General features: G+C 31.8%; 4 long non-coding RNA genes across 8 annotated transcripts; 2 read left to right on the top strand and 2 right to left on the bottom strand.

The window, feature by feature from the left end:
* Positions 1-366: 366 nt before the first annotated feature.
* Positions 367-5,066, top strand: LOC142171613 (uncharacterized). Its single transcript, XR_012701428.1, has 2 exons — positions 367-1,214; positions 4,867-5,066. It is a non-coding gene; the product is annotated as an uncharacterized LOC142171613 (long non-coding RNA).
* Positions 5,067-7,079: 2,013 nt separating this feature from the next.
* On the bottom strand, positions 7,080-10,333 carry LOC142171612 (uncharacterized). Of its 3 annotated transcripts, none has more exons than XR_012701425.1 (4): positions 10,030-10,333; positions 8,827-8,908; positions 8,028-8,090; positions 7,080-7,358 (listed from the first exon to the last, which is right to left on the bottom strand). It is a non-coding gene; the product is annotated as an uncharacterized LOC142171612 (long non-coding RNA). The 3 variants fall into 3 exon arrangements; XR_012701426.1 differs by having other exon boundaries at positions 9,640-10,323; XR_012701427.1 differs by having other exon boundaries at positions 10,024-10,317.
* Positions 10,334-12,195: 1,862 nt separating this feature from the next.
* On the top strand, positions 12,196-16,891 carry LOC142171611 (uncharacterized). The gene is made up of 2 exons (XR_012701424.1): positions 12,196-13,043; positions 16,692-16,891. It is a non-coding gene; the product is annotated as an uncharacterized LOC142171611 (long non-coding RNA).
* Positions 16,892-18,904: 2,013 nt separating this feature from the next.
* LOC107822943 (uncharacterized) lies at positions 18,905-22,158 on the bottom strand. Of its 3 annotated transcripts, none has more exons than XR_001656506.2 (4): positions 21,855-22,158; positions 20,652-20,733; positions 19,853-19,915; positions 18,905-19,183 (listed from the first exon to the last, which is right to left on the bottom strand). It is a non-coding gene; the product is annotated as an uncharacterized LOC107822943 (long non-coding RNA). The 3 variants fall into 3 exon arrangements; XR_001656505.2 differs by having other exon boundaries at positions 21,465-22,148; XR_001656507.2 differs by having other exon boundaries at positions 21,849-22,142.
* Between the last annotated feature and the right edge of the window lie 2,464 nt (positions 22,159-24,622).

Here is a 24,622-nt window from a genome sequence, read left to right as displayed (position 1 = left end):
AATAAATATAATCTGAATGCCAATAGAATTGTAACATGCTTTTGCTCTGAATATTCAACTACTAAATAAAATTATTTGTTTCTAGAGTGAAATAAAAAAAATATAATAGAAGTATAAATTAATGCCAATTAAACTAATGCCTCAGTCTTTGCATCGTCTCTTTTCTCCTCTGCTAGTTCTCACATTTGTCTAATGTCAGGTAATTAAGGGTCTTATTAATTACTTATCACAGAAAAATAAAGCTACTTATTTATTATAATAATGTGAAGAAAGATACCTGCAACGTCAAAATGGAAGATGGGAAAAAAATGACGTTATGACTTTACTAAGGGTATTTTGTAATTTATAAAAAAAAAGGAGGGATAATAAGGTTAATTACTTGGTCAAACATAAAAAAGCTTTTAAGCTAACAAACAATAAGTTGGTCGTCCCCAACTTGTGGCTTTTGGCTTAATTCAGCTTAAAAGTACTTAGCTTAAAAGCTCTTTTAAGGTTTGTCAAACACTCAAATAAGGTAAAATGTGCTTTTAAGCTGGTTTGACCAGCTTTTAAGCCAATCCAAACACCCTCTAAAAAGGCCAGCCAGAAAACACCTTCTTCCTCCTCCAAAACACCATTATTTTCAGCCCCAAAAACGCAGCCAAAGCCAGCTGCGAAACAGTTCCAAAATGATCTCCAAGACAGCCTTAAACTACCCTTAAATTCCAGCACCAAACCCAGCTGAAGACGACCCCCAAAATACCACCCAAACACCATGTAGAGCATCATCTTTAGCCACCTCTTTGACGCCAAAAAACTAGTCAAAATCCAGCAATCTTTTAGCTACAAAAATCAACTGAAACTACCCCCAAAATATAGCAAAAAATAGCCACGAATCTCACCCTGAACTCCAGCAAAAAGCAGCCTGAAATTACAGCAAAAGTTGCCCAAAAAATGCAGCAAAACAGTTGCAAAACCTATCTTCATTAACGCCAATTTTCAGCTCTAAAGCTGCTGCAAAAACACAACGATTCTCCCTCCACAAACTAGCTTGCAAACACCACAAAACAACCACCTCTATTCCCTAAAAATCAGCAACGAAAAAACCCAACAAAAATACTTTAAAACAGTCCCTTTTTATACTCCAAACAGTGGAGTCAATAGTCGAGATCGAGGATTCCGTTAGAGCTCCGTTCGCTAGCTTTGTTGTTCTTCTTCGCTTATGCTTGTTCGAGGTTCGTGTGAGTTATTGTATTTGTTCTTGAAGACTCATTTAATTGGAAATTTTGCGTTAAAAGTTTATTCTTTCCTTTGTTCTTTTTATCTTATTTCATGTGAGTCCGTGTGATTATTTATTTGCATTTCATGTTTTAAAATAATATTTTTGTGAATGGTTTGCAAATTCAGTTTTATGTCTGTTTGAGTTAGGTTGAATAAGAAGGCAGTTAAGGTTAATTTTGATTATATTTATTTGCCTTTAAACTTTATAATAATAATATAAATTAGTCCTTAAATGCTATATACTTAATCATGTTTCTTGAAATATGGTATTCAAACTTAATTTAAAGTTATGAAGATTTGGACCCTAATAAGTTTGAGCTTCAATTGTTGGGTTGTAGGGTGTTGGTATATGATGGCTTATTTATTCAAATATCTAAAATCATACACTTTTTCCACAAGTAATTTCATAAAATCACGGCCTCACAACAATCCCAAATGTAGCAAAGAAATTACTCACAAATCGCTAGTGTGCTTTAGGTGCATACTAATCAAACTATCGTGATTATGTATACGTTCGCGTGACATAATTATAATTCTAAAATAAATCAAAGTACGCGTTTATGCGACTTTGGCCAAACAATCTTAATAAATAATAAAGTGTTATTAATCTGTATGTACACGTGATATGATTTTACAACATTAAATAAAACGGATTACACACACGTAGTTCGTTTCAAGATAATTTTCATAAATCTAATCAAGCAATAAAATAGAACATAGGTAAAACATGAGATCCAATAAATAATAATTTGTCCAAAATTAATTCAAGCCAAGTTGTAGTCAATAAAATGATCGTACTAGAATCACGGTACTCGGAAAATTCCTTACACCTTCTCCCTAGTCAACAGAATTCCTTACTCGAACTTTATTTTCACAGACCAATAATAATAGAGTCAAACCTTCCTTTGATTAGGGATTCAAATAAAAGGTAACATGCAACACCCAAAAATCAATTTCAAGTGGCGACTCTGTAAATAAAATAATTATCCCTACTCAAGTTTGTCACTTTAATTGAAAAAACTCTTTAACCCACAATCTACAATCCATGCACCCCCTCTGAGTCACTTTTTACTGCTTTGATATTGTTGAACTGTACATATAAACTATCTTCTCATGCACCCCCTCTGAGTCTTCTGAATATAACCTAGGGAATCGCGGGTACGCGCCCTATTCTTTTTTGAGATAAAGCCAATGGGCCTAGGCTCCCAGTTAAGGATTATTAGTCACTCATGTTTAAGAACGGGCAACATAGTGGGTCGCCACCAGAAGCGACGACCAATCATGTAGACTTTTGATTGCCACAAATACTATTCCTTTTGAGATAAATTACCTTATTTTATTTTAATTCAAGACATATCTATTTGCTTTAGATTTTCATTACATCAAAAATCAAACTCAATGAATATTTATTTTTGAGTTCCTTGAAATCATAGATCGCATATGTATTATCTATAAATCACTTATATATATATATATATATATATATATATATATATATATTATTTATGACTACCTCCTGGTTGACTGCTTATTAGTTATTATGATGATTATTTTTTATAAAGGTGGAGATGCTGGTGAAATCATAGATTGTCTATGGTGTTACCTACAAATCGCTCATGTATTATTTATGATCGCTTAAGTAATCTCCAGTTGATTGATTATTAGTTATTAGCAAAATTATTTTCTTATAAATATATTGGTGAAATCATAGATCACCTATGTGTTATCTAGAAATTGCCTATGTATTACTTATGGTTGCCTAAATTATCTCCAGTTGATCGTATATTAGTTATTACCAAGATTGATTTTATAAAGTGGGATATCCTGGTGAAATCATAGATCGCCTATAGTGTTGCCTAAAAATCGCCTATATAATATTTATAATCACTTAATTGATCTCCGGTTGATTGATTATTAGTTATTATAAGAATCATATTTTTATAAAGTGAGAGATATTGATGAAATCATTAATCGTCTATGTGTTATCTAAAAATCACGCATGTATTATTTACTATCGCCTCAGTGATCTCCGGTTGATCGCTTGTTACTTTTTTAATGAACGCTTTTATAAAATAGGAGACCTTGGTGAAATTATAGATCGCCTATGTGTTATCTTTAAATTATTCCGTGAACTATTTATGATCGCCTAAGTGTTCTCTAATTGATCACTTATTAGTTATTATATGATTTTTATGAAGTGTGAGATCCTCATGAAATCATAGATCGCCCATGCATCATTTATGATCGCCTAAGCGATCTCCGGTTGATCGCTTATTAGTTATTACCAAGATTTTTTTTTATAAAGCGGGAGATACTGATAAAATCATAGATCGTCTATGTGATATCTAGAAATCATCCATGTATTATTTATGATTGATTAAGTGATTTCCGGTTGAGTTATTACGAGGATTATTGTTTATAAAGTGCGAGATATAATTAGTGAAATCATAGATCGTCTATGTATTATCTAGAAATTGCCCATTTATTATTTAAGTTCGCCTAGGTGATCTCCTTTTGATCGCTTATTTCTAGGATTTTTTTTTTTTATAAAGTATCAGATCTCGGTGAACTAATAGATTACCTATGTGTTATCTAAAAATGACCCATATATTATTTATGATCGCCTATATAATCTTCGGTTGGTCTCTTTTTAGTTATTACCATAATCTTTTTTTATAAATTGGGAGATCCTAATGAAATCATATATCGTTTATGTGCTATTTCGAAATGGCTCATGTATTATTGATGATTGCCTAAGTCATCTCCGGTTGATTACTTATTAGTTATTACTAAAATTTTTTTTTTAATAAAATGGGAGATTCTGGTGAAATCATAGATCACATATATGTTACCAATAAATCGTCCACGTATAGTCACCTAAGTGATATGTGGTTGAATACTTATTAGTTATTATAAGGATTTTTTTTTTAAGTGGATCGCATATATGTTACCTAGAAATTGCCTATATATTATTTATGATCGCCTAAGTGATATTTGGTTAAAAGCTTATTAGTTGTTATCATGATTATTTTTTATTAAGTGAGAGATCATAATCAAAATTAAGTGGCGACTAGAGTTGCTAAAAATACAAAAAATTACGCATAAAAAAAAATATTTTTGGTAGATCGCCAAAAAATAATTACATTAATAGCATTTACTTTGGGATGTTCGTTCATCTTATATCATATCTCAGTCTCTGTTGCTATTTATTTATACATCATATCATCATTTTTGGGCCGATTTTCATGATTTCTGAGAGTCCGAGAGACTGGAGAGATTTATGACTGAGTTGCTATTTACTTTTGGGACTGCGAGGCGGTACCTCGGGAGCTCTCTTGTCTTGCATTTACTTTTGGGACTATGAGGCGGTACCTCGGGAGTGCCCTTGTTGTTTACTCCTATGTGCTGTGTTGTTACCTTCCTGAAATTTCTCATTGTTAAATTTTTAGTCTTTTTATTATGTTATTACATCTTCTGTCTTGTTTCTTATTATTCCAGTAGGGCCCTGACCTGACCTCGTCACTACTCTACCAAGGTTAGGCTTGACACTTACTGGGTACCGCTGTGGTGTACTCATGCTATGCTTCTGCACATCTTTTTGTGCAGATCCAGGTACTCCCTACCAACTCAGGTATCAATGAGCTAGATCGTACGTGGAGACTTCAAGGTATATCTGCCAGCGTCCGCAGACCTCGGAGTCCCCCTCTATCTTATCATGTCGTCTTTCCTATTCACATTAGACTCTGATGTATAGAAATATTCGGTATTTCTTCTTTAGACCTTGTGACTTGTAATTTACTGGGTTCTGAAAATTTCTATATGTACTGGGTTGTTGAATTTTAAGAGTATTTATTGTTATCTTAATTATTCCGCATGTTGATAGACTTACCTAGTCTTAGAGATTAGGTGCCGTCACGATATCCTACGGAGGGACATTTAGGTCGTGACAGTTTCGAATGAGTGATCATCGCAATTTGCAAAAATATAATAATCCCCATAAATATTCAAATGGTGATCACCAAGATTTACCACAAAACATGGCAATCGTCACACTTTTTTTCATATGGAAAAATTCTGCCTGCATGCTTTATGATTCTGGCATCAATTCTTGTGGTCAAAATATAAATGGTGATTCTAAAAAAGTAAGTATTTTTCTGCCTTGTATATGCTGGGGGATTTGCATAAACGGTATCATTTATCGCCATTGTTTATATTTCCCATCGTTTTAAGGAAGTTGTGTAAAAATACCATCGATGTTACTTATTTTACCTATTTTGTCGGGTGCGGGTACAACCTTTATTTTACCTATTTTATTAAATTATTCATAAACCTTCCCAAAATGACAATTCTTGCCTTGTTCACAAGTTTTGTTGCGTGAGGTACAACTTTAATACAATTTTCATTTCATCTATTTTGTTAAATTGTTAACAATTTATCGAATTGGCAAATCTTACATCTTGTTCGTCGGTTATGCCAATGAGGCATAAACTTGGTACTACAATCTTTATTAATCCTACTTTATATTATATAGTTAAGCGCGTTGAGGGCAATAATGAAGTCCAAAAAAGTTCTCTTTATTTTTGTTCACACCAAGTAGACGGTAAAAATTTACCCGCACCGAATATTTATACAAAACAAATAAATAAATGACACTTGTCACTATATTTAACTACAATTGTTAGTACTTAACTATGGTTAGCTACCTTTTATTTTTTTACATGATCTTAAATAATAATATAAAATTATACTTGATCACCTTGCTATTCCCTTGTGCTCTTAACGGCAAGTTGAATAAAAATAGTAAATCATTTTTATCAATTCTTGTGGCCAAAATATTTCAATAATTCTTATGAAGTGATAAGAAGTCGAGAATTATTTCTTTATTGCCATTTACAAATTCCCCTTTCCATTATACAATCATTTATTTCTCGTGGCCAAGATTTTTCAATAATTATCTGCTCAAACTAAGTGCCGGCCAACCATTGTAATGGAATACATATTTAAAATAAAAGTTAGAAGAAGCAAAGCTCTATTCCACCAAAAAGACTCTTGATACCAATCTCGAGAAATTAGATCCCTCTCACACTACTTTTCTAGCTTTAGATGTCACGGGTTTCGGAGGTTTAATTACTTTACGAAGAAGGGTGAACAGATTTCTTTTGGTTGTAGATGATTGAGGTAGTAATATGCCTTACATTTGATAAACTAAATCTTTCAATAAGATTGACGGAACTATAACAAAGACATAAACGGAGCCCTAAAACTTTTTTATTATGGCTCTATTATCATTTAAAAAAATTCATTTATTGATAAAGACTCCTAATAAACTTTAGTTTTCCTTCTTTGATTAACTTAACTAAAATTGATGTAAACACCTGATAAATAAGTTTTTACCCAAGTGGACCTCATATCTTTATACAAGCTAGATTACTTGCTATCAAGGACTTAAACCACGTGAGACTCCAAAAGTGAACACCGTGACATTATTGTCCCGCACGACAATATACCATACAGCTAGCAGCAGACAGCAAGAACATTTATATTATTACTAGTTGGGTATAGCCCGTGCATAGCACGGGCCCAACAATTATACATGAGTCCAATAATTTAAGTCTATAATTTTGGCCGACAGTCTAATAATTTGAGTTCTGATATAATATAATTTTAACTGTGTATGAACGCATATTTATATCTGATTGCAACTATGAATAACAATAAGTTATTTAAAATAATCATATCACAAACAAAAAGACAGTTCCGTTCTCAGTAAATAGTGAGACATAGAAAACCATATTTACCTCCCCCAGGGGGCCGGCGTGTGTAGAACCGAGCAGATATTTCATTTTGTTGTGCTTTTCTTTTAAAATCATTTACAAAACCAAATCCAAGCATATGACTAATTGTTCATTTCCTACCTATCATTATATACCACATGATTAACCAAACGTATTATGTTGCTATCAAAGCTATACCACCTATGAACAATAGAAATTAGGTAGTCAAGTTAAGAGCCATATAGAGTATTGCAAGGATTTGCACATTGCAGGAAACATCTGCTACTTTATATTCTTCCTGATCTCCATCATGAGAGCTTGCTCCTATTTTGAGAAAAGAATAAGATATTAAATATTCTTAATAGAAAATATTTACTACTACAAGTCCCACACCAAGAATTTGAAATATATCATCATACAAAAATAAGCTAGAAAGAGAGAACATAGACACAAGCCAAGTATCTATGCAAATCAATTACTCTAGAGTACTATATCCAAGTTCGGAGTCACACTAGCAATGTGTTTAAAGCAAAGACGTCGTTACTACAATCTACTTATGCATCATAAAACTAATGCATTCTCAAAAGTGTATGGGGTCCTCGGATCCTTAAGATTATACTGGTTAACAATTATAAAAAATTGAAGAAATATTAATTCTTTTTTTTATTAATAAGCTAATGCTAACAACTACATAAATATGCTGAAAATTTAATGCAAACGATCTCCAGAAAAGTTTGTCTAGATTTACTTACCCTCAAACAAAAGAAAGAAGTAAGCGCAATCACATGATTAGCAAATGTCTAAAAAGTTCATTAAAATATACAGTTGTGACGTAGGTTCATTGATACAATTTTTATCACCACTAAAAGAATAAAATATGGACTGACATGGCATTTCTTTATATCATCTCAGCATTATTTTAGAGTAGGTACTTGGCAATAAACGTATTTTATTTACTCATCAAGTTGTTGTTGCTCATGACCCAATACATACCTCAGTCATCAGACTTCTTTAAAAGGATGACTTCCTTAAACTTCTCTTTGATGAATAATCAGTCTATAACAAAATCAACAAATAAAAATAATTTAGATTTCACAAAATACTGCGGAAGATGTAATCAAATAAAAAATGTCCTTCAAAATATAGTCAGCTCAAAATAATGCTTAATCTTGACCCTTCTGATTAGAAGTTAATCAACATGGAATCTAAATGCTTGATAACCCAAGTAACATCAATAACTTTTTTGTGTTATTCTGTCTGCAAGAGCACCACATGTTTGAAACGGACTCAGTCCAGGTAATATATTTTTCTTTCTCAAATTTTTGGTTTGTCCTTGGCATCAACATGTTACACATATCCAATTTACAATGATATATGAACAAAGAAAATAACAAAGTTATACCATATAACAGTTACCAAATAACTCCACATTAATCATGCTAAACCATCCTTTCTCTGTTTGTACTCAACCTTAGTGCATAAACTCACATAACAAAAGTATCTCATGGAAATAGTACAATGGGGTATAGAGTAATTGTGTTGTAATTCACAAATAAAATATAATTTCTCTGTCCCAATTTATGTGTTATATTTCTTTTGAGTTTATCCCAAAAAGAATATCATACTTCTTTATTTAGAAAGAGTTTAACTTTAAATCAAAGTACAAAAGCAAGCACACCCAACAAATTACGTGCAGAGATTTAGACCTTACCATCATAAAGATAAACATAATACGTGGAGAACAACATATTGAGGGATTAAAGAAACGGTACCAAGATAGATAATTTATAACCTTTCTGAAAGTGATGGGGAAGGTGCGTCGAGTTTTTCAATACCATGGCAAGTAAATATTTTTCTATCTTTTGAGTACAAACCTGTTTCAATAAGTTAAATTCAAAGTGAGAACAAATCTTGAACATTCTCTGCAAAGTCAGAAATTGAAAAGAAGATAGATACAAGAGAAATGATATTAAACGATTGTCATTAAACTCATTTGTAAAATGAGTTAGATGAATTATGATGGTTAGAGAAGATATGTGTTTTAAGTTTAACATAAAGTTAATGTATTTTTCTAATTCTTGTTCTGCTTCAGTAGTTATTAAATTTGATAAAATATCAAATGAGGACAAAGCAATGTGGTAGAGTGATCTTCCTATAATTATTAATCAATGCAAAGTCTTCCCACAACACGAAAAAAATGCATTGTGTTTTTCGGTTCATCTAAATAAATAGAGAAAAAATGGGATAAATGAGAAGGTGTTATCACCACCATTATAACAAAAAGGAAAGAAAGATAGACTATAGGCTATATTCAATTTTTTTGAGATATGACTGAATTTTGTGGCAGAGATATAAAGTTCTTCTAGATTGTTCTTTCCGATGAAAGAAGACGTGATGTAAATTACAAGTGATTAATTCCTCGAGATGGAGAGACCATAAGGATAGAAAGTTCTTTGTCAAACAGAGTATATTGCTTTTGAACCCACAAACTGTGTAGCCATGATCTATCAAAGCTCAAGCTTCAAAAAGGGAGAATCTAGAAGTTTAATGTAAAGTAATTTCTTTCAATAAATTCATCAAACACTTGTTGCACAAAACGTTTTACCTAAAAATATAACAAAACCCAATTAAAACTAACTCAAGCTTCAGGTAGCAGAACCCACATGCTCCATATTAAACTCAGTTCCATTGGTAGTGTTTTTCTACCAAGAAGAGGCAGAAAGAAAAAGCAAGAAAACCAAATGAAAAGAAACTTAAATCAAATTTAACTAAAAATTTAACCCCGTCAGCTTAGACCACAAATGAAAGCAGAAGTATTATATTGATAGAGTCTGCATATGAAGACAAAAACTAAACATGAGATACAAAGAAGAAACAAAATGCACAAAAGAAAATCCAAAATAAATAACAACAAACAAAGGATAATAACAGACAAAAAATGAAACAAAATAGAAGAAAGACTGAAACAGAAAATAGCTCACACACTAACCCGAACCTTGTAATATCCAAAGTAGAAGACCCATAAATATAGATACTTCAAGCAAGAAGCTGATAAAATAGGAAGAAATCCATTAAAAAAAAGAGTAATGAACAGAAGATTGAAAAAGAGAGGAGGATGAATTGAAAAGATGTGGAAGAAGATTTAAGAAAAAATTGTGGTAAAACCCAAAGCCGAGAAGATGAAGGGAAAGCGAGAGAGTTAAGAAAGAAGATGAAAGTGTGGACGGTTCTAGAATATGGAGGCAGCGTATGAAAAATAAAATGACAGAGTAAAATAATAATTCTACCCTTGGTCGACCAAGCACGGCTTTTCTATATAATATAATAAATATAATGTATCAAAAGCCAACAAAGATGCTAAATATCATTCTGCAAAAAAAGATTGGATTAGACATCACTTAGCAAAGGCAATTATGTACAAAGAGGAATGTGTGGAAGAGAAGAGAAGTGATTATCAAAAGGAAGATCTTACAAGCCACAATACCCATTTTAGGACCACAAATACTTCTCTATAAGTGGTTATAGCTTTTCATTTTCTAAAGAACCCAGACAATTCTTTTCCCTACTGGCTACTGCAGCCTGGGAATTAAATGAATGATGTCTCCTTACGCGACAGAATTATGACAAGATAAAAGTTAATTCATCCTTATCCTAAGGACTAATTAGTATTCCAGTTTAGATTATACATTTCCATAATTAATTTGTGGGTGAAAATGTTTGTTAGCTAGTATCAGTAAGTGATTTGAGAATCGTCCACATTGTTTTGGAACGTAAAAAGATGGAAGTGCTTGACATTTACTTCATAACATGCCCTTCTTCTTTCTTTTACAGTAGGATTATGGAATTTAATATATATGACTCGGTAGACACTTAAACATTATTGAATTGAGACTATAATATTTGAGTTAATTCCTAAATACAAGAATTGATCTGAATCACAACTATCTATTTTAATCCAATAATAAAATTACTTAAGAGCCCACTTTTGATTGGATTAAAACGTCGATTTGAGTTTCACGTAATAAGTCCATGCTCTATTATTTTCAACATTCATCATTCTATAGCAAAGGTATACACCCTATTTATTATAAATCAAAACCATTTAAAAATATTGTGAGTACATAATTTTTACCACACTCGAGTTTTCTATATTTTTGTATTTAATATTTTTTAGGTTTAATTTTGATATTTTAACAATTATGTTATTTTTATTAGTAGGCTTTATTAGAGAATAATAATATTTTTAACAAAGTCTATTACATAGAGGAACGAATGATTTATTTTAATCACGGACCAAATCTAATAAAATTACTTCTTACCTTCCTTACACTATTTCTTTGTCGCATCACTTACCTACTACACTATTCACTTATCACATCACACCCCCTTTCACTATTTCCTTGTCCCATCATCATCTTCCTACACTCTTTCTCTCTTCTTTTTTATTATATATACACCCAAAAACCCCATTAAGAGTCCGTTTATATTGGCTTAAAAAAAGTGACTTTTAAGCACAAGTGCTTAAAAGCACATTTTTAGTGCTGGAGTTTGTTTTCTAAATAATTTGTTATGCATTTGGATAAAAGTGCTGAAGTTGAAAAAAAGTTGTTGAAGTGTTTGGTAAACAAGTGCAAATAAGCACTTTTTCTGTTAAAATGACCGAAATATTCTTAAAGCTGTTAATACTGAAAATAAGCTTATTACTACAACATCCTTAATGTAAAATTAACTCAAATACGGACTAATTTATGTCTTAATTAACTCTAAATTAAATTAATTAGATAAGGTTATTTTTAATAAATATAATCTGAATGCCAATAGAATTGTAACATGCTTTTGCTCTGAATATTCAACTACTAAATAAAATTATTTGTTTCTAGAGTGAAATAAAAAAAATATAATAGAAGTATAAATTAATGCCAATTAAACTAATGCCTCAGTCTTTGCATCGTCTCTTTTCTCCTCTGCTAGTTCTCACATTTGTCTAATGTCAGGTAATTAAGGGTCTTATTAATTACTTATCACAGAAAAATAAAGCTACTTATTTATTATAATAATGTGAAGAAAGATACCTGCAACGTCAAAATGGAAGATGGGAAAAAAATGACGTTATGACTTTACTAAGGGTATTTTGTAATTTATAAAAAAAAAGGAGGGATAATAAGGTTAATTACTTGGTCAAACATAAAAAAGCTTTTAAGCTAACAAACAATAAGTTGGTCGTCCCCAACTTGTGGCTTTTGGCTTAATTCAGCTTAAAAGTACTTAGCTTAAAAGCTCTTTTAAGGTTTGTCAAACACTCAAATAAGGTAAAATGTGCTTTTAAGCTGGTTTGACCAGCTTTTAAGCCAATCCAAACACCCTCTAAAAAGGCCAGCCAGAAAACACCTTCTTCCTCCTCCAAAACACCATTATTTTCAGCCCCAAAAACGCAGCCAAAGCCAGCTGCGAAACAGTTCCAAAATGATCTCCAAGACAGCCTTAAACTACCCTTAAATTCCAGCACCAAACCCAGCTGAAGACGACCCCCAAAATACCACCCAAACACCATGTAGAGCATCATCTTTAGCCACCTCTTTGACGCCAAAAAACTAGTCAAAATCCAGCAATCTTTTAGCTACAAAAATCAACTGAAACTACCCCCAAAATATAGCAAAAAATAGCCACGAATCTCACCCTGAACTCCAGCAAAAAGCAGCCTGAAATTACAGCAAAAGTTGCCCAAAAAATGCAGCAAAACAGTTGCAAAACCTATCTTCATTAACGCCAATTTTCAGCTCTAAAGCTGCTGCAAAAACACAACGATTCTCCCTCCACAAACTAGCTTGCAAACACCACAAAACAACCACCTCTATTCCCTAAAAATCAGCAACGAAAAAACCCAACAAAAATACTTTAAAACAGTCCCTTTTTATACTCCAAACAGTGGAGTCAATAGTCGAGATCGAGGATTCCGTTAGAGCTCCGTTCGCTAGCTTTGTTGTTCTTCTTCGCTTATGCTTGTTCGAGGTTCGTGTGAGTTATTGTATTTGTTCTTGAAGACTCATTTAATTGGAAATTTTGCGTTAAAAGTTTATTCTTTCCTTTGTTCTTTTTATCTTATTTCATGTGAGTCCGTGTGATTATTTATTTGCATTTCATGTTTTAAAATAATATTTTTGTGAATGGTTTGCAAATTCAGTTTTATGTCTGTTTGAGTTAGGTTGAATAAGAAGGCAGTTAAGGTTAATTTTGATTATATTTATTTGCCTTTAAACTTTATAATAATAATATAAATTAGTCCTTAAATGCTATATACTTAATCATGTTTCTTGAAATATGGTATTCAAACTTAATTTAAAGTTATGAAGATTTGGACCCTAATAAGTTTGAGCTTCAATTGTTGGGTTGTAGGGTGTTGGTATATGATGGCTTATTTATTCAAATATCTAAAATCATACACTTTTTCCACAAGTAATTTCATAAAATCACGGCCTCACAACAATCCCAAATGTAGCAAAGAAATTACTCACAAATCGCTAGTGTGCTTTAGGTGCATACTAATCAAACTATCGTGATTATGTATACGTTCGCGTGACATAATTATAATTCTAAAATAAATCAAAGTACGCGTTTATGCGACTTTGGCCAAACAATCTTAATAAATAATAAAGTGTTATTAATCTGTATGTACACGTGATATGATTTTACAACATTAAATAAAACGGATTACACACACGTAGTTCGTTTCAAGATAATTTTCATAAATCTAATCAAGCAATAAAATAGAACATAGGTAAAACATGAGATCCAATAAATAATAATTTGTCCAAAATTAATTCAAGCCAAGTTGTAGTCAATAAAATGATCGTACTAGAATCACGGTACTCGGAAAATTCCTTACACCTTCTCCCTAGTCAACAGAATTCCTTACTCGAACTTTATTTTCACAGACCAATAATAATAGAGTCAAACCTTCCTTTGATTAGGGATTCAAATAAAAGGTAACATGCAACACCCAAAAATCAATTTCAAGTGGCGACTCTGTAAATAAAATAATTATCCCTACTCAAGTTTGTCACTTTAATTGAAAAAACTCTTTAACCCACAATCTACAATCCATGCACCCCCTCTGAGTCACTTTTTACTGCTTTGATATTGTTGAACTGTACATATAAACTATCTTCTCATGCACCCCCTCTGAGTCTTCTGAATATAACCTAGGGAATCGCGGGTACGCGCCCTATTCTTTTTTGAGATAAAGCCAATGGGCCTAGGCTCCCAGTTAAGGATTATTAGTCACTCATGTTTAAGAACGGGCAACATAGTGGGTCGCCACCAGAAGCGACGACCAATCATGTAGACTTTTGATTGCCACAAATACTATTCCTTTTGAGATAAATTACCTTATTTTATTTTAATTCAAGACATATCTATTTGCTTTAGATTTTCATTACATCAAAAATCAAACTCAATGAATATTTATTTTTGAGTTCCTTGAAATCATAGATCGCATATGTATTATCTATAAATCACTTATATATATATATATATATATATATATATATATATTATTTATGACTACCTCCTGGTTGACTGCTTATTAGTTATTATGATGATTATTTTTTATAAAGGTGGAGATGCTGGTGAAATCATAGATTGTCTATGGTGTTACCTACAAATCGCTCATGTATTATTTATGATCGCTTAAGTAATCTCCAGTTGATTGATTATTAGTTATTAGCAAAATTATTTTCTTATAAATATATTGGTGAAATCATAGATCACCTATGTGTTATCTAGAAATTGCCTATGTATTACTTATGGTTGCCTAAATTATCTCCAGTTGATCGTATATTAGTTATTACCAAGATTGATTTTATAAAGTGGGATATCCTGGTGAAATCATAGATCGCCTATAGTGTTGCCTAAAAATCGCCTATATAATATTTATAATCACTTAATTGATCTCCGGTTGATTGATTATTAGTTATTATAAGAATCATATTTTTATAAAGTGAGAGATATTGATGAAATCATTAATCGTCTATGTGTTATCTAAAAATCACGCATGTATTATTTACTATCGCCTCAGTGATCTCCGGTTGATCGCTTGTTACTTTTTTAATGAACGCTTTTATAAAATAGGAGACCTTGGTGAAATTATAGATCGCCTATGTGTTATCTTTAAATTATTCCGTGAACTATTTATGATCGCCTAAGTGTTCTCTAATTGATCACTTATTAGTTATTATATGATTTTTATGAAGTGTGAGATCCTCATGAAATCATAGATCGCCCATGCATCATTTATGATCGCCTAAGCGATCTCCGGTTGATCGCTTATTAGTTATTACCAAGATTTTTTTTTATAAAGCGGGAGATACTGATAAAATCATAGATCGTCTATGTGATATCTAGAAATCATCCATGTATTATTTATGATTGATTAAGTGATTTCCGGTTGAGTTATTACGAGGATTATTGTTTATAAAGTGCGAGATATAATTAGTGAAATCATAGATCGTCTATGTATTATCTAGAAATTGCCCATTTATTATTTAAGTTCGCCTAGGTGATCTCCTTTTGATCGCTTATTTCTAGGATTTTTTTTTTTTATAAAGTATCAGATCTCGGTGAACTAATAGATTACCTATGTGTTATCTAAAAATGACCCATATATTATTTATGATCGCCTATATAATCTTCGGTTGGTCTCTTTTTAGTTATTACCATAATCTTTTTTTATAAATTGGGAGATCCTAATGAAATCATATATCGTTTATGTGCTATTTCGAAATGGCTCATGTATTATTGATGATTGCCTAAGTCATCTCCGGTTGATTACTTATTAGTTATTACTAAAATTTTTTTTTTAATAAAATGGGAGATTCTGGTGAAATCATAGATCACATATATGTTACCAATAAATCGTCCACGTATAGTCACCTAAGTGATATGTGGTTGAATACTTATTAGTTATTATAAGGATTTTTTTTTTAAGTGGATCGCATATATGTTACCTAGAAATTGCCTATATATTATTTATGATCGCCTAAGTGATATTTGGTTAAAAGCTTATTAGTTGTTATCATGATTATTTTTTATTAAGTGAGAGATCATAATCAAAATTAAGTGGCGACTAGAGTTGCTAAAAATACAAAAAATTACGCATAAAAAAAAATATTTTTGGTAGATCGCCAAAAAATAATTACATTAATAGCATTTACTTTGGGATGTTCGTTCATCTTATATCATATCTCAGTCTCTGTTGCTATTTATTTATACATCATATCATCATTTTTGGGCCGATTTTCATGATTTCTGAGAGTCCGAGAGACTGGAGAGATTTATGACTGAGTTGCTATTTACTTTTGGGACTGCGAGGCGGTACCTCGGGAGCTCTCTTGTCTTGCATTTACTTTTGGGACTATGAGGCGGTACCTCGGGAGTGCCCTTGTTGTTTACTCCTATGTGCTGTGTTGTTACCTTCCTGAAATTTCTCATTGTTAAATTTTTAGTCTTTTTATTATGTTATTACATCTTCTGTCTTGTTTCTTATTATTCCAGTAGGGCCCTGACCTGACCTCGTCACTACTCTACCAAGGTTAGGCTTGACACTTACTGGGTACCGCTGTGGTGTACTCATGCTATGCTTCTGCACATCTTTTTGTGCAGATCCAGGTACTCCCTACCAACTCAGGTATCAATGAGCTAGATCGTACGTGGAGACTTCAAGGTATATCTGCCAGCGTCCGCAGACCTCGGAGTCCCCCTCTATCTTATCATGTCGTCTTTCCTATTCACATTAGACTCTGATGTATAGAAATATTCGGTATTTCTTCTTTAGACCTTGTGACTTGTAATTTACTGGGTTCTGAAAATTTCTATATGTACTGGGTTGTTGAATTTTAAGAGTATTTATTGTTATCTTAATTATTCCGCATGTTGATAGACTTACCTAGTCTTAGAGATTAGGTGCCGTCACGATATCCTACGGAGGGACATTTAGGTCGTGACAGTTTCGAATGAGTGATCATCGCAATTTGCAAAAATATAATAATCCCCATAAATATTCAAATGGTGATCACCAAGATTTACCACAAAACATGGCAATCGTCACACTTTTTTTCATATGGAAAAATTCTGCCTGCATGCTTTATGATTCTGGCATCAATTCTTGTGGTCAAAATATAAATGGTGATTCTAAAAAAGTAAGTATTTTTCTGCCTTGTATATGCTGGGGGATTTGCATAAACGGTATCATTTATCGCCATTGTTTATATTTCCCATCGTTTTAAGGAAGTTGTGTAAAAATACCATCGATGTTACTTATTTTACCTATTTTGTCGGGTGCGGGTACAACCTTTATTTTACCTATTTTATTAAATTATTCATAAACCTTCCCAAAATGACAATTCTTGCCTTGTTCACAAGTTTTGTTGCGTGAGGTACAACTTTAATACAATTTTCATTTCATCTATTTTGTTAAATTGTTAACAATTTATCGAATTGGCAAATCTTACATCTTGTTCGTCGGTTATGCCAATGAGGCATAAACTTGGTACTACAATCTTTATTAATCCTACTTTATATTATATAGTTAAGCGCGTTGAGGGCAATAATGAAGTCCAAAAAAGTTCTCTTTATTTTTGTTCACACCAAGTAGACGGTAAAAATTTACCCGCACCGAATATTTATACAAAACAAATAAATAAATGACACTTGTCACTATATTTAACTACAATTGTTAGTACTTAACTATGGTTAGCTACCTTTTATTTTTTTACATGATCTTAAATAATAATATAAAATTATACTTGATCACCTTGCTATTCCCTTGTGCTCTTAACGGCAAGTTGAATAAAAATAGTAAATCATTTTTATCAATTCTTGTGGCCAAAATATTTCAATAATTCTTATGAAGTGATAAGAAGTCGAGAATTATTTCTTTATTGCCATTTACAAATTCCCCTTTCCATTATACAATCATTTATTTCTCGTGGCCAAGATTTTTCAATAATTATCTGCTCAAACTAAGTGCCGGCCAACCATTGTAATGGAATACATATTTAAAATAAAAGTTAGAAGAAGCAAAGCTCTATTCCACCAAAAAGACTCTTGATACCAATCTCGAGAAATTAGATCCCTCTCACACTACTTTTCTAGCTTTAGATGTCACGGGTTTCGGAGGTTTAATTACTTTACGAAGAAGGGTGAACAGATTTCTTTTGGTTGTAGATGATTGAGGTAGTAATATGCCTTACATTTGATAAACTAAATCTTTCAATAAGATTGACGGAACTATAACAAAGACATAAACGGAGCCCTAAAACTTTTTTATTATGGCTCTATTATCATTTAAAAAAATTCATTTATTGATAAAGACTCCTAATAAACTTTAGTTTTCCTTCTTTGATTAACTTAACTAAAATTGATGTAAACACCTGATAAATAAGTTTTTACCCAAGTGGACCTCATATCTTTATACAAGCTAGATTACTTGCTATCAAGGACTTAAACCACGTGAGACTCCAAAAGTGAACACCGTGACATTATTGTCCCGCACGACAATATACCATACAGCTAGCAGCAGACAGCAAGAACATTTATATTATTACTAGTTGGGTATAGCCCGTGCATAGCACGGGCCCAACAATTATACATGAGTCCAATAATTTAAGTCTATAATTTTGGCCGACAGTCTAATAATTTGAGTTCTGATATAATATAATTTTAACTGTGTATGAACGCATATTTATATCTGATTGCAACTATGAATAACAATAAGTTATTTAAAATAATCATATCACAAACAAAAAGACAGTTCCGTTCTCAGTAAATAGTGAGACATAGAAAACCATATTTACCTCCCCCAGGGGGCCGGCGTGTGTAGAACCGAGCAGATATTTCATTTTGTTGTGCTTTTCTTTTAAAATCATTTACAAAACCAAATCCAAGCATATGACTAATTGTTCATTTCCTACCTATCATTATATACCACATGATTAACCAAACGTATTATGTTGCTATCAAAGCTATACCACCTATGAACAATAGAAATTAGGTAGTCAAGTTAAGAGCCATATAGAGTATTGCAAGGATTTGCACATTGCAGGAAACATCTGCTACTTTATATTCTTCCTGATCTCCATCATGAGAGCTTGCTCCTATTTTGAGAAAAGAATAAGATATTAAATATTCTTAATAGAAAATATTTACTACTACAAGTCCCACACCAAGAATTTGAAATATATCATCATACAAAAATAAGCTAGAAAGAGAGAACATAGACACAAGCCAAGTATCTATGCAAATCAATTACTCTAGAGTACTATATCCAAGTTCGGAGTCACACTAGCAATGTGTTTAAAGCAAAGACGTCGTTACTACAATCTACTTATGCATCATAAAACTAATGCATTCTCAAAAGTGTATGGGGTCCTCGGATCCTTAAGATTATACTGGTTAACAATTATAAAAAATTGAAGAAATATTAATTCTTTTTTTTATTAATAAGCTAATGCTAACAACTACATAAATATGCTGAAAATTTAATGCAAACGATCTCCAGAAAAGTTTGTCTAGATTTACTTACCCTCAAACAAAAGAAAGAAGTAAGCGCAATCACATGATTAGCAAATGTCTAAAAAGTTCATTAAAATATACAGTTGTGACGTAGGTTCATTGATACAATTTTTATCACCACTAAAAGAATAAAATATGGACTGACATGGCATTTCTTTATATCATCTCAGCATTATTTTAGAGTAGGTACTTGGCAATAAACGTATTTTATTTACTCATCAAGTTGTTGTTGCTCATGACCCAATACATACCTCAGTCATCAGACTTCTTTAAAAGGATGACTTCCTTAAACTTCTCTTTGATGAATAATCAGTCTATAACAAAATCAACAAATAAAAATAATTTAGATTTCACAAAATACTGCGGAAGATGTAATCAAATAAAAAATGTCCTTCAAAATATAGTCAGCTCAAAATAATGCTTAATCTTGACCCTTCTGATTAGAAGTTAATCAACATGGAATCTAAATGCTTGATAACCCAAGTAACATCAATAACTTTTTTGTGTTATTCTGTCTGCAAGAGCACCACATGTTTGAAACGGACTCAGTCCAGGTAATATATTTTTCTTTCTCAAATTTTTGGTTTGTCCTTGGCATCAACATGTTACACATATCCAATTTACAATGATATATGAACAAAGAAAATAACAAAGTTATACCATATAACAGTTACCAAATAACTCCACATTAATCATGCTAAACCATCCTTTCTCTGTTTGTACTCAACCTTAGTGCATAAACTCACATAACAAAAGTATCTCATGGAAATAGTACAATGGGGTATAGAGTAATTGTGTTGTAATTCACAAATAAAATATAATTTCTCTGTCCCAATTTATGTGTTATATTTCTTTTGAGTTTATCCCAAAAAGAATATCATACTTCTTTATTTAGAAAGAGTTTAACTTTAAATCAAAGTACAAAAGCAAGCACACCCAACAAATTACGTGCAGAGATTTAGACCTTACCATCATAAAGATAAACATAATACGTGGAGAACAACATATTGAGGGATTAAAGAAACGGTACCAAGATAGATAATTTATAACCTTTCTGAAAGTGATGGGGAAGGTGCGTCGAGTTTTTCAATACCATGGCAAGTAAATATTTTTCTATCTTTTGAGTACAAACCTGTTTCAATAAGTTAAATTCAAAGTGAGAACAAATCTTGAACATTCTCTGCAAAGTCAGAAATTGAAAAGAAGATAGATACAAGAGAAATGATATTAAACGATTGTCATTAAACTCATTTGTAAAATGAGTTAGATGAATTATGATGGTTAGAGAAGATATGTGTTTTAAGTTTAACATAAAGTTAATGTATTTTTCTAATTCTTGTTCTGCTTCAGTAGTTATTAAATTTGATAAAATATCAAATGAGGACAAAGCAATGTGGTAGAGTGATCTTCCTATAATTATTAATCAATGCAAAGTCTTCCCACAACACGAAAAAAATGCATTGTGTTTTTCGGTTCATCTAAATAAATAGAGAAAAAATGGGATAAATGAGAAGGTGTTATCACCACCATTATAACAAAAAGGAAAGAAAGATAGACTATAGGCTATATTCAATTTTTTTGAGATATGACTGAATTTTGTGGCAGAGATATAAAGTTCTTCTAGATTGTTCTTTCCGATGAAAGAAGACGTGATGTAAATTACAAGTGATTAATTCCTCGAGATGGAGAGACCATAAGGATAGAAAGTTCTTTGTCAAACAGAGTATATTGCTTTTGAACCCACAAACTGTGTAGCCATGATCTATCAAAGCTCAAGCTTCAAAAAGGGAGAATCTAGAAGTTTAATGTAAAGTAATTTCTTTCAATAAATTCATCAAACACTTGTTGCACAAAACGTTTTACCTAAAAATATAACAAAACCCAATTAAAACTAACTCAAGCTTCAGGTAGCAGAACCCACATGCTCCATATTAAACTCAGTTCCATTGGTAGTGTTTTTCTACCAAGAAGAGGCAGAAAGAAAAAGCAAGAAAACCAAATGAAAAGAAACTTAAATCAAATTTAACTAAAAATTTAACCCCGTCAGCTTAGACCACAAATGAAAGCAGAAGTATTATATTGATAGAGTCTGCATATGAAGACAAAAACTAAACATGAGATACAAAGAAGAAACAAAATGCACAAAAGAAAATCCAAAATAAATAACAACAAACAAAGGATAATAACAGACAAAAAATGAAACAAAATAGAAGAAAGACTGAAACAGAAAATAGCTCACACACTAACCCGAACCTTGTAATATCCAAAGTAGAAGACCCATAAATATAGATACTTCAAGCAAGAAGCTGATAAAATAGGAAGAAATCCATTAAAAAAAAGAGTAATGAACAGAAGATTGAAAAAGAGAGGAGGATGAATTGAAAAGATGTGGAAGAAGATTTAAGAAAAAATTGTGGTAAAACCCAAAGCCGAGAAGATGAAGGGAAAGCGAGAGAGTTAAGAAAGAAGATGAAAGTGTGGACGGTTCTAGAATATGGAGGCAGCGTATGAAAAATAAAATGACAGAGTAAAATAATAATTCTACCCTTGGTCGACCAAGCACGGCTTTTCTATATAATATAATAAATATAATGTATCAAAAGCCAACAAAGATGCTAAATATCATTCTGCAAAAAAAGATTGGATTAGACATCACTTAGCAAAGGCAATTATGTACAAAGAGGAATGTGTGGAAGAGAAGAGAAGTGATTATCAAAAGGAAGATCTTACAAGCCACAATACCCATTTTAGGACCACAAATACTTCTCTATAAGTGGTTATAGCTTTTCATTTTCTAAAGAACCCAGACAATTCTTTTCCCTACTGGCTACTGCAGCCTGGGAATTAAATGAATGATGTCTCCTTACGCGACAGAATTATGACAAGATAAAAGTTAATTCATCCTTATCCTAAGGACTAATTAGTATTCCAGTTTAGATTATACATTTCCATAATTAATTTGTGGGTGAAAATGTTTGTTAGCTAGTATCAGTAAGTGATTTGAGAATCGTCCACATTGTTTTGGAACGTAAAAAGATGGAAGTGCTTGACATTTACTTCATAACATGCCCTTCTTCTTTCTTTTACAGTAGGATTATGGAATTTAATATATATGACTCGGTAGACACTTAAACATTATTGAATTGAGACTATAATATTTGAGTTAATTCCTAAATACAAGAATTGATCTGAATCACAACTATCTATTTTAATCCAATAATAAAATTACTTAAGAGCCCACTTTTGATTGGATTAAAACGTCGATTTGAGTTTCACGTAATAAGTCCATGCTCTATTATTTTCAACATTCATCATTCTATAGCAAAGGTATACACCCTATTTATTATAAATCAAAACCATTTAAAAATATTGTGAGTACATAATTTTTACCACACTCGAGTTTTCTATATTTTTGTATTTAATATTTTTTAGGTTTAATTTTGATATTTTAACAATTATGTTATTTTTATTAGTAGGCTTTATTAGAGAATAATAATATTTTTAACAAAGTCTATTACATAGAGGAACGAATGATTTATTTTAATCACGGACCAAATCTAATAAAATTACTTCTTACCTTCCTTACACTATTTCTTTGTCGCATCACTTACCTACTACACTATTCACTTATCACATCACACCCCCTTTCACTATTTCCTTGTCCCATCATCATCTTCCTACACTCTTTCTCTCTTCTTTTTTATTATATATACACCCAAAAACCCCATTAAGAGTCCGTTTATATTGGCTTAAAAAAAGTGACTTTTAAGCACAAGTGCTTAAAAGCACATTTTTAGTGCTGGAGTTTGTTTTCTAAATAATTTGTTATGCATTTGGATAAAAGTGCTGAAGTTGAAAAAAAGTTGTTGAAGTGTTTGGTAAACAAGTGCAAATAAGCACTTTTTCTGTTAAAATGACCGAAATATTCTTAAAGCTGTTAATACTGAAAATAAGCTTATTACTACAACATCCTTAATGTAAAATTAACTCAAATACGGACTAATTTATGTCTTAATTAACTCTAAATTAAATTAATTAGATAAGGTTATTTTTAATAAATATAATCTGAATGCCAATAGAATTGTAACATGCTTTTGCTCTGAATATTCAACTACTAAATAAAATTATTTGTTTCTAGAGTGAAATAAAAAAAATATAATAGAAGTATAAATTAATGCCAATTAAACTAATGCCTCAGTCTTTGCATCGTCTCTTTTCTCCTCTGCTAGTTCTCACATTTGTCTAATGTCAGGTAATTAAGGGTCTTATTAATTACTTATCACAGAAAAATAAAGCTACTTATTTATTATAATAATGTGAAGAAAGATACCTGCAACGTCAAAATGGAAGATGGGAAAAAAATGACGTTATGACTTTACTAAGGGTATTTTGTAATTTATAAAAAAAAAGGAGGGATAATAAGGTTAATTACTTGGTCAAACATAAAAAAGCTTTTAAGCTAACAAACAATAAGTTGGTCGTCCCCAACTTGTGGCTTTTGGCTTAATTCAGCTTAAAAGTACTTAGCTTAAAAGCTCTTTTAAGGTTTGTCAAACACTCAAATAAGGTAAAATGTGCTTTTAAGCTGGTTTGACCAGCTTTTAAGCCAATCCAAACACCCTCTAAAAAGGCCAGCCAGAAAACACCTTCTTCCTCCTCCAAAACACCATTATTTTCAGCCCCAAAAACGCAGCCAAAGCCAGCTGCGAAACAGTTCCAAAATGATCTCCAAGACAGCCTTAAACTACCCTTAAATTCCAGCACCAAACCCAGCTGAAGACGACCCCCAAAATACCACCCAAACACCATGTAGAGCATCATCTTTAGCCACCTCTTTGACGCCAAAAAACTAGTCAAAATCCAGCAATCTTTTAGCTACAAAAATCAACTGAAACTACCCCCAAAATATAGCAAAAAATAGCCACGAATCTCACCCTGAACTCCAGCAAAAAGCAGCCTGAAATTACAGCAAAAGTTGCCCAAAAAATGCAGCAAAACAGTTGCAAAACCTATCTTCATTA

Source organism: Nicotiana tabacum, chromosome 17 (assembly GCF_000715075.1).
Source record: "Nicotiana tabacum cultivar K326 chromosome 17, ASM71507v2, whole genome shotgun sequence".
NCBI classification, from domain to species: Eukaryota; Viridiplantae; Streptophyta; class Magnoliopsida; order Solanales; family Solanaceae; genus Nicotiana; species Nicotiana tabacum.
The sequence above is the reverse complement of the archived record's forward strand: the minus strand, read 5'-3'. Positions and strand labels throughout refer to the sequence as shown.